Genomic DNA, 9,326 nt, shown 5'->3' on the forward strand with positions numbered 1-9,326 from the left:
ACCCTTCCATCATGTAGCTTTCATGTATATAGGTGTCTCACCAAACCCTTCTATCATGTAGCTTTCATGTATATAGGTGTCTCACCAAAACCCTTCTATCATGTAGCTTTCATGTATATAGGTATCTCACCAAAACCCTTCCATCGTGTAGCTTTCATCTATATAGGTATCTCACCAAAACCCTTCCATCATATAGCTTTCATGTATATAGGTATCTCACCAAAACCCTTCCATCGTGTAGCTTTCATGTATATAGGTGTCTCACCCAAACCCTTCCATCGTGTAGCTTTCATGTATATAGGTGTCTCACCAAAACCCTTCTATCATGTAGCTTTCATGTATATAGGTATCTCACCAAAACCCTTCTATCATGTAGCCTTCATGTATATAGGTATCTCACCAAAACCCTTCCATCATGTAGCTTTCATGTATATAGGTATCTCACCAAAACCCTTCCATCATGTAGCTTTCATGTATATAGGTGTCTCACCAAAACCCTTCCATCATGTAGCTTTCATGTATATAGGTATCTCACCAAAACCCTTCCATCGTGTAGCTTTCATGTATATAGGTGTCTCACCAAAACCCTTCCATCATGTAGTTTTCATGTATATAGGTGTCTCACCAAAACCCTTCCATCGTGTAGCTTTCATGTATATAGGTGTCTCACCAAAACCCTTCCATCATGTAGCTTTCATGTATATAGGTATCTCACCAAAACCCTTCTATCATGTAGCTTTCATGTATATAGGTGTCTCACCAAAACCCTTCCATCGTGTAGCTTTCATGTATATAGGTGTCTCACCAAAACCCTTCCATCATGTAGTTTTCATGTATATAGGTGTCTCACCAAAACCCTTCCATCGTGTAGCTTTCATGTATATAGGTGTCTCACCAAAACCCTTCCATCGTGTAGTTTTCATGTATATAGGTGTCTCACCAAAACCCTTCCATAATGTAGCTTTCATGTATATAGATGTCTCACCAAAACCCTTCCATCATATAGTTTTCATGTATATAGGTATCTCACCAAAACCCTTCCATCATGTAGCTTTCATGTATATAGGTGTCTCACCAAAACCCTTCCATCATGTAGTTTTCATGTATATAGGTATCTCACCAAAACCCTTCCATCATGTAGCTTTCATGTATATAGGTGTCTCACCAAAACCCTTCCATCATGTAGCTTTCATGTATATAGGTGTCTCACCAAAACCCTTCCATCATGTAGCTTTCATGTATATAGGTGTCTCACCAAAACCCTTCCATCGTGTAGCTTTCATGTATATAGGTGTCTCACCAAAACCCTTCCATCATGTAGCTTTCATGTATATAGGTATCTCACCAAAACCCTTCCATCGTGTAGCTTTCATGTATATAGGTGTCTCACCAAAACCCTTCCATCATGTAGCTTTTATGTATATAGGTATCTCACCAAAACCCTTCCATCATGTAGCTTTCATGTATATAGGTGTCTCACCAAAACCCTTCTATCGTGTAGCTTTCATGTATATAGGTGTCTCACCAAAACCCTTCCATCATGTAGTTTTCATGTATATAGGTGTCTCACCAAAACCCTTCCATAATGTAGCTTTCATGTATATAGGTATCTCACCAAAACCCTTCCATCATGTAGTTTTCATGTATATAGGTGTCTCACCAAAACCCTTCCATAATGTAGCTTTCATGTATATAGGTATCTCACCAAAACCCTTCCATCATGTAGCTTTCATGTATATAGGTATCTCACCAAAACCCTTCCATCATGTAGCTTTCATGTATATAGGTGTCTCACCAAAACCCTTCCATCATGTAGTTTTCATGTATATAGGTGTCTCACCAAAACCCTTCCATCGTGTAGTTTTCATGTATATAGGTATCTCACCAAAACCCTTCCATCGTGTAGCTTTCATGTATATAGGTATCTCACCAAAACCCTTCCATCATGTAGTTTTCATGTATATAGGTATCTCACCAAAACCCTTCCATCATGTAGCTTTCATGTATATAGGTGTCTCACCAAAACCCTTCCATCGTGTAGTTTTCATGTATATAGGTGTCTCACCAAAACCCTTCCATCATGTAGCTTTCATGTATATAGGTGTCTCACCAAAACCCTTCCATCATGTAGTTTTCATGTATATAGGTATCTCACCAAAACCCTTCCATCATGTAGTTTTCATGTATATAGGTATCTCACCAAAATCCTTCCATCGTGTAGCTTTCATGTATATAGGTGTCTCACCAAAACCCTTCCATCATGTAGCTTTCATGTATATAGGTATCTCACCAAAACCCTTCCATCATGTAGCTTTCATGTATATAGGTGTCTCACCAAAACCCTTCCATCGTGTAGTTTTCATGTATATAGGTGTCTCACCAAAACCCTTCCATCATGTAGCTTTCATGTATATAGGTGTCTCACTAAAACCCTTCTATCGTGTAGCTTTCATGTATATAGGTGTCTCACCAAAACCCTTCCATCATGTAGTTTTCATGTATATAGGTATCTCACCAAAACCCTTCCATCATGTAGCTTTCATGTATATAGGTATCTCACCAAAACCCTTCCATCATTTAGTTTTCATGTATATAGGTATCTCACCAAAACCCTTCCATCATGTAGCTTTCATGTATATAGGTATCTCATCAAAACCCTTCCATCATGTAGCTTTCATGTATATAGGTATCTCACTAAAACCCTTCCATCATATAGCTTTCATGTATATAGGTGTCTCACCAAAACCCTTCTATCGTGTAGCTTTCATGTATATAGGTGTCTCACCAAAACCCTTCCATAATGTAGCTTTCATGTATATAGGTATCTCACCAAAACCCTTCCATCGTGTAGCTTTCATGTATATAGGTGTCTCACCAAAACCCTTCCATCATGTAGCTTTCATGTATATAGATGTCTCACCAAAACCCTTCCATCATGTAGCTTTCATGTATATAGGTGTCTCACCAAAACCCTTCCATCATGTAGCTTTCATGTATATAGGTATCTCACCAAAACCCTTCCATCATGTAGCTTTCATGTATATAGGTGTCTCACCAAAACCCTTCCATCATGTAGCTTTCATGTATATAGGTGTCTCACCAAAACCCTTCCATAATGTAGCTTTCATGTATATAGGTATCTCACCAAAACCCTTCCATCGTGTAGCTTTCATGTATATAGGTGTCTCACCAAAACCCTTCCATCATGTAGCTTTCATGTATATAGATGTCTCACCAAAACCCTTCCATCATGTAGCTTTCATGTATATAGGTGTCTCACCAAAACCCTTCCATCATGTAGCTTTCATGTATATAGGTATCTCACCAAAACCCTTCCATCATGTAGCTTTCATGTATATAGGTGTCTCACCAAAACCCTTCCATCATGTAGCTTTCATGTATATAGGTGTCTCACCAAAACCCTTCCATAATGTAGCTTTCATGTATATAGGTGTCTCACCAAAACCCTTCCATCATGTAGCTTTCATGTATATAGGTGTCTCACCAAAACCCTTCCATCATGTAGCTTTCATGTATATAGGTGTCTCACCAAAACCCTTCCATCATGTAGCTTTCATGTATATAGGTATCTCACCAAAACCCTTCTATCATGTAGCTTTCATGTATATAGGTATCTCATCAAAACCCTTTCATCATGTAGCTTTCATGTATATAGGTATCTCACCAAAACCCTTCCATCATGTAGCTTTCATGTATATAGGTGTCTCATCAAAACCCTTCCATCATGTAGCTTTCATGTATATAGGTATCTCACCAAAACCCTTCCATCATGTAGCTTTCATGTATATAGGTGTCTCACCAAAACCCTTCCATCACGTAGTTTTCATGTATATAGGTATCTCACCAAAACCCTTCCATCGTGTAGCTTTCATGTATATAGGTGTCTCACCAAAACCCTTCCATCGTGTAGCTTTCATGTATATAGGTGTCTCACCAAAACCCTTCCATCGTGTAGCTTTCATGTATATAGGTATCTCACCAAAACCCTTCCATCATGTAGTTTTCATGTATATAGGTGTCTCACCAAAACCCTTCCATCATGTAGCTTTCATGTATATAGGTATCTCACCAAAACCCTTCCATCATGTAGCTTTCATGTATATAGGTGTCTCACCAAAACCCTTCCATCATGTAGTTTTCATGTATATAGGTGTCTCACCAAAACCCTTCCATCATGTAGCTTTCATGTATATAGGTGTCTCCTCAAAACCCTTCCATCATGTAGTTTTCATGTATATAGGTGTCTCACCAAAACCCTTCCATCATGTAGTTTTCATGTATATAGGTATCTCACCAAAACCCTTCCATCATGTAGCTTTCATGTATATAGGTGTCTCACCAAAACCCTTCCATCATGTAGCTTTCATGTATATAGGTGTCTCACCAAAACCCTTCCATCGTGTAGCTTTCATGTATATAGGTGTCTCACCAAAACCCTTCCATCATGTAGCTTTCATGTATATAGGTGTCTCACCAAAACCCTTCCATCATGTAGCTTTCATGTATATAGGTGTCTCACCAAAACCCTTCCATCGTGTAGCTTTCATGTATATAGGTGTCTCACCAAAACCCTTCCATCATGTAGCTTTCATGTATATAGGTATCTCACCAAAACCCTTCCATCATGTAGCTTTCATGTATATAGGTGTCTCACCAAAACCCTTCCATCACGTAGTTTTCATGTATATAGGTATCTCACCAAAACCCTTCCATAATGTAGTTTTCATGTATATAGGTGTCTCACCAAAACCCTTCCATCATGTAGCTTTCATGTATATAGGTATCTCACCAAAACCCTTCCATCGTGTAGCCTTCATGTATATAGGTATCTCACCAAAACCCTTCCATCATGTAGCTTTCATGTATATAGGTATCTCACCAAAACCCTTCCATCATGTAGTTTTCATGTATATAGGTATCTCACCAAAACCCTTCCATCATGTAGCTTTCATGTATATAGGTATCTCACCAAAACCCTTCCATCATGTAGCTTTCATGTATATAGGTGTCTCACCAAAACCCTTCTATCGTGTAGCTTTCATGTATATAGGTATCTCACCAAAACCCTTCCATCGTGTAGCTTTCATGTATATAGGTATCTCACCAAAACCCTTCCATCGTGTAGCTTTCATGTATATAGGTGTCTCACCAAAACCCTTCCATCATGTAGCTTTCATGTATATAGGTATCTCACCAAAACCCTTCCATCGTGTAGCTTTCATGTATATAGATGTCTCACCAAAACCCTTCCATCGTGTAGCTTTCATGTATATAGATGTCTCACCAAAACCCTTCCATCATGTAGCTTTCATGTATATAGGTGTCTCACCAAAACCCTTCCATCATGTAGCTTTCATGTATATAGGTATCTCACCAAAACCCTTCCATCATGTAGCTTTCATGTATATAGGTGTCTCACCAAAACCCTTCCATCATGTAGCTTTCATGTATATAGGTGTCTCACCAAAACCCTTCCATCATGTAGTTTTCATGTATATAGGTGTCTCACCAAAACCCTTCCATCATGTAGCTTTCATGTATATAGGTATCTCACCAAAACCCTTCCATCATGTAGCTTTCATGTATATAGGTATCTCACCAAAACCCTTCCATCATGTAGTTTTCATGTATATAGGTATCTCACCAAAACCCTTCCATCATGTAGCTTTCATGTATATAGGTATCTCACCAAAACCCTTCCATCATGTAGCTTTCATGTATATAGGTATCTCACCAAAACCCTTCCATCATGTAGCTTTCATGTATATAGGTATCTCACCAAAACCCTTCCATCATGTAGCTTTCATGTATATAGGTGTCTCACCAAAACCCTTCCATCATGTAGATTTCATGTATATAGGTGTCTCACCAAAACCCTTCCATCATGTAGCTTTCATGTATATAGGTGTCTCACCAAAACCCTTCCATCATGTAGTTTTCATGTATATAGGTGTCTCACCAAAACCCTTCCATCATGTAGTTTTCATGTATATAGGTGTCTCACCAAAACCCTTCCATCGTGTAGTTTTCATGTATATAGGTGTCTCACCAAAACCCTTCCATCGTGTAGTTTTCATGTATATAGGTGTCTCACCAAAACCCTTCCATCGTGTAGCTTTCATGTATATAGGTGTCTCACCAAAACCCTTCCATCATGTAGCTTTCATGTATATAGGTGTCTCATCAAAACCCTTCCATCGTGTAGCTTTCATGTATATAGGTGTCTCATCAAAACCCTTCCATCGTGTAGCTTTCATGTATATAGGTGTCTCACCAAAACCCTTCCATCATGTAGTTTTCATGTATATAGGTGTCTCACCAAAACCCTTCCATCGTGTAGCTTTCATGTATATAGGTGTCTCACCAAAATCCTTCCATCGTGTAGCTTTCATGTATATAGGTATCTCACCAAAACCCTTCCATCATGTAGCTTTCATGTATATAGGTGTCTCATCAAAACCCTTCCATCGTGTAGCTTTCATGTATATAGGTGTCTCACCAAAACCCTTCCATCATGTAGTTTTCATGTATATAGGTATCTCACCAAAACCCTTCCATCATGTAGCTTTCATGTATATAGGTGTCTCACCAAAACCCTTCCATCATGTAGTTTTCATGTATATAGGTATCTCACCAAAACCCTTCCATCATGTAGCTTTCATGTATATAGGTATCTCACCAAAACCCTTCCATCGTTTAGCTTTCATGTATATAGGTGTCCCACCAAAACCCTTCCATCATGTAGCTTTCATGTATATAGGTGTCTCACCAAAACCCTTCCATCATGTAGCTTTCATGTGTATAGGTGTCTCACCAAAACCCTTCCATCATGTAGCTTTCATGTATATAGGTGTCTCACCAAAACCCTTCCATCGTGTAGCTTTCATGTATATAGGTGTCTCACCAAAACCCTTCTATCGTGTAGTTTTCATGTATATAGGTGTCCCACCAAAACCCTTCCACCATGTAGCTTTCATGTATATAGGTATCTCACCAAAACCCTTCCATCGTGTAGCTTTCATGTATATAGGTGTCTCACCAAAACCCTTCCATCATGTAGCTTTCATGTATATAGGTGTCTCACCAAAACCCTTCCATCGTGTAGCTTTCATGTATATAGGTGTCTCACCAAAACCCTTCCATCATGTAGCTTTCATGTATATAGGTATCTCACCAAAACCCTTCCATCATGTAGTTTTCATGTATATAGGTATCTCACCAAAACCTTTCCATCGTGTAGCTTTCATGTATATAGGTGTCTCACCAAAACCCTTCCATCATGTAGCTTTCATGTATATAGGTGTCTCACCAAAACCCTTCCATCGTGTAGCTTTCATGTATATAGGTGTCTCACCAAAACCCTTCCATCGTGTAGTTTTCATGTATATAGGTATCTCACCAAAACCCTTCCATCGTGTAGCTTTCATGTATATAGGTGTCTCACCAAACCCTTCCACCATGTAGCTTTCATGTATATAGGTGTCTCACCAAAACCCTTCCATCGTGTAGCTTTCATGTATATAGGTGTCTCACCAAAACCCTTCCATCGTGTAGTTTTCATGTATATAGGTATCTCACCAAAACCCTTCCATCGTGTAGCTTTCATGTATATAGGTGTCTCACCAAACCCTTCCACCATGTAGCTTTCATGTATATAGGTATCTCACCAAAACCCTTCCATCGTGTAGCTTTCATGTATATAGGTGTCTCACCAAAACCCTTCCATCATGTAGCTTTCATGTATATAGGTATCTCACCAAAACCCTTCTATCGTGTAGCTTTCATGTATATAGGTGTCTCACCAAAACCCTTCCATCATGTAGCTTTCATGTATATAGGTGTCTCACCAAAACCCTTCCATCATGTAGCTTTCATGTATATAGGTGTCTCACCAAAATCCTTCCATCGTGTAGCTTTCATGTATATAGGAGTCTCACCAAAACCCTTCCATCATGTAGCTTTCATGTATATAGGTGTCTCACCAAAACCCTTCCATCGTGTAGCTTTCATGTATATAGGTATCTCACCAAAACCCTTCTATCGTGTAGCTTTCATGTATATAGGTATCTCACCAAAACCCTTCCATCGTGTAGCTTTCATGTATATAGGTGTCTCACCAAAACCCTTCCATCATGTAGCTTTCATGTATATAGGTATCTCACCAAAACCCTTCCATCGTGTAGCTTTCATGTATATAGATGTCTCACCAAAACCCTTCCATCATGTAGCTTTCATGTATATAGGTGTCCCACCAAAACCCTTCCATCATGTAGCTTTCATGTATATAGGTGTCTCACCAAAACCCTTCCATCATGTAGCTTTCATGTATATAGGTGTCTCACCAAAACCCTTCCATCATGTAGCTTTCATGTATATAGGTGTCTCACCAAAACCCTTCCATCATGTAGCTTTCATGTATATAGGTGTCTCACCAAAACCCTTCCATCGTGTAGCTTTCATGTATATAGGTGTCTCACCAAAACCCTTCCATCATGTAGCTTTCATGTATATAGGTATCTCACCAAAACCCTTCTATCGTGTAGCTTTCATGTATATAGGTATCTCACCAAAACCCTTCCATCGTGTAGCTTTCATGTATATAGGTGTCTCACCAAAACCCTTCCATCATGTAGCTTTCATGTATATAGGTATCTCACCAAAACCCTTCCATCGTGTAGCTTTCATGTATATAGATGTCTCACCAAAACCCTTCCATCGTGTAGCTTTCATGTATAGAGGTATCTCACCAAAACCCTTCCATCATGTAGCTTTCATGTATATAGGTGTCTCACCAAAACCCTTCCATCATGTAGCTTTCATGTATATAGGTGTCTCACCAAAACCCTTCCATCATGTAGCTTTCATGTATATAGGTGTCTCACCAAAACCCTTCCATCATGTAGCTTTCATGTATATAGGTGTCTCACCAAAACCCTTCCATCATGTAGCTTTCATGTATATAGGTATCTCACCAAAACCCTTCTATCGTGTAGCTTTCATGTATATAGGTATCTCACCAAAACCCTTCCATCGTGTAGCTTTCATGTATATAGGTGTCTCACCAAAACCCTTCCATCATGTAGCTTTCATGTATATAGGTATCTCACCAAAACCCTTCCATCGTGTAGCTTTCATGTATATAGATGTCTCACCAAAACCCTTCCATCGTGTAGCTTTCATGTATAGAGGTATCTCACCAAAACCCTTCCATCATGTAGCTTTCATGTATATAGGTGTCTCACCAAAACCCTTCCATCATGTAGCTTTCATGTATATAGGTGTCTCACCAAAACCCTTCCATCATG

This window comes from Saccoglossus kowalevskii, chromosome 17, assembly GCF_978046115.1.
Source record: "Saccoglossus kowalevskii chromosome 17, keSacKowa6.1, whole genome shotgun sequence".
Lineage (NCBI taxonomy): Eukaryota > Metazoa > Hemichordata > Enteropneusta > Harrimaniidae > Saccoglossus > Saccoglossus kowalevskii.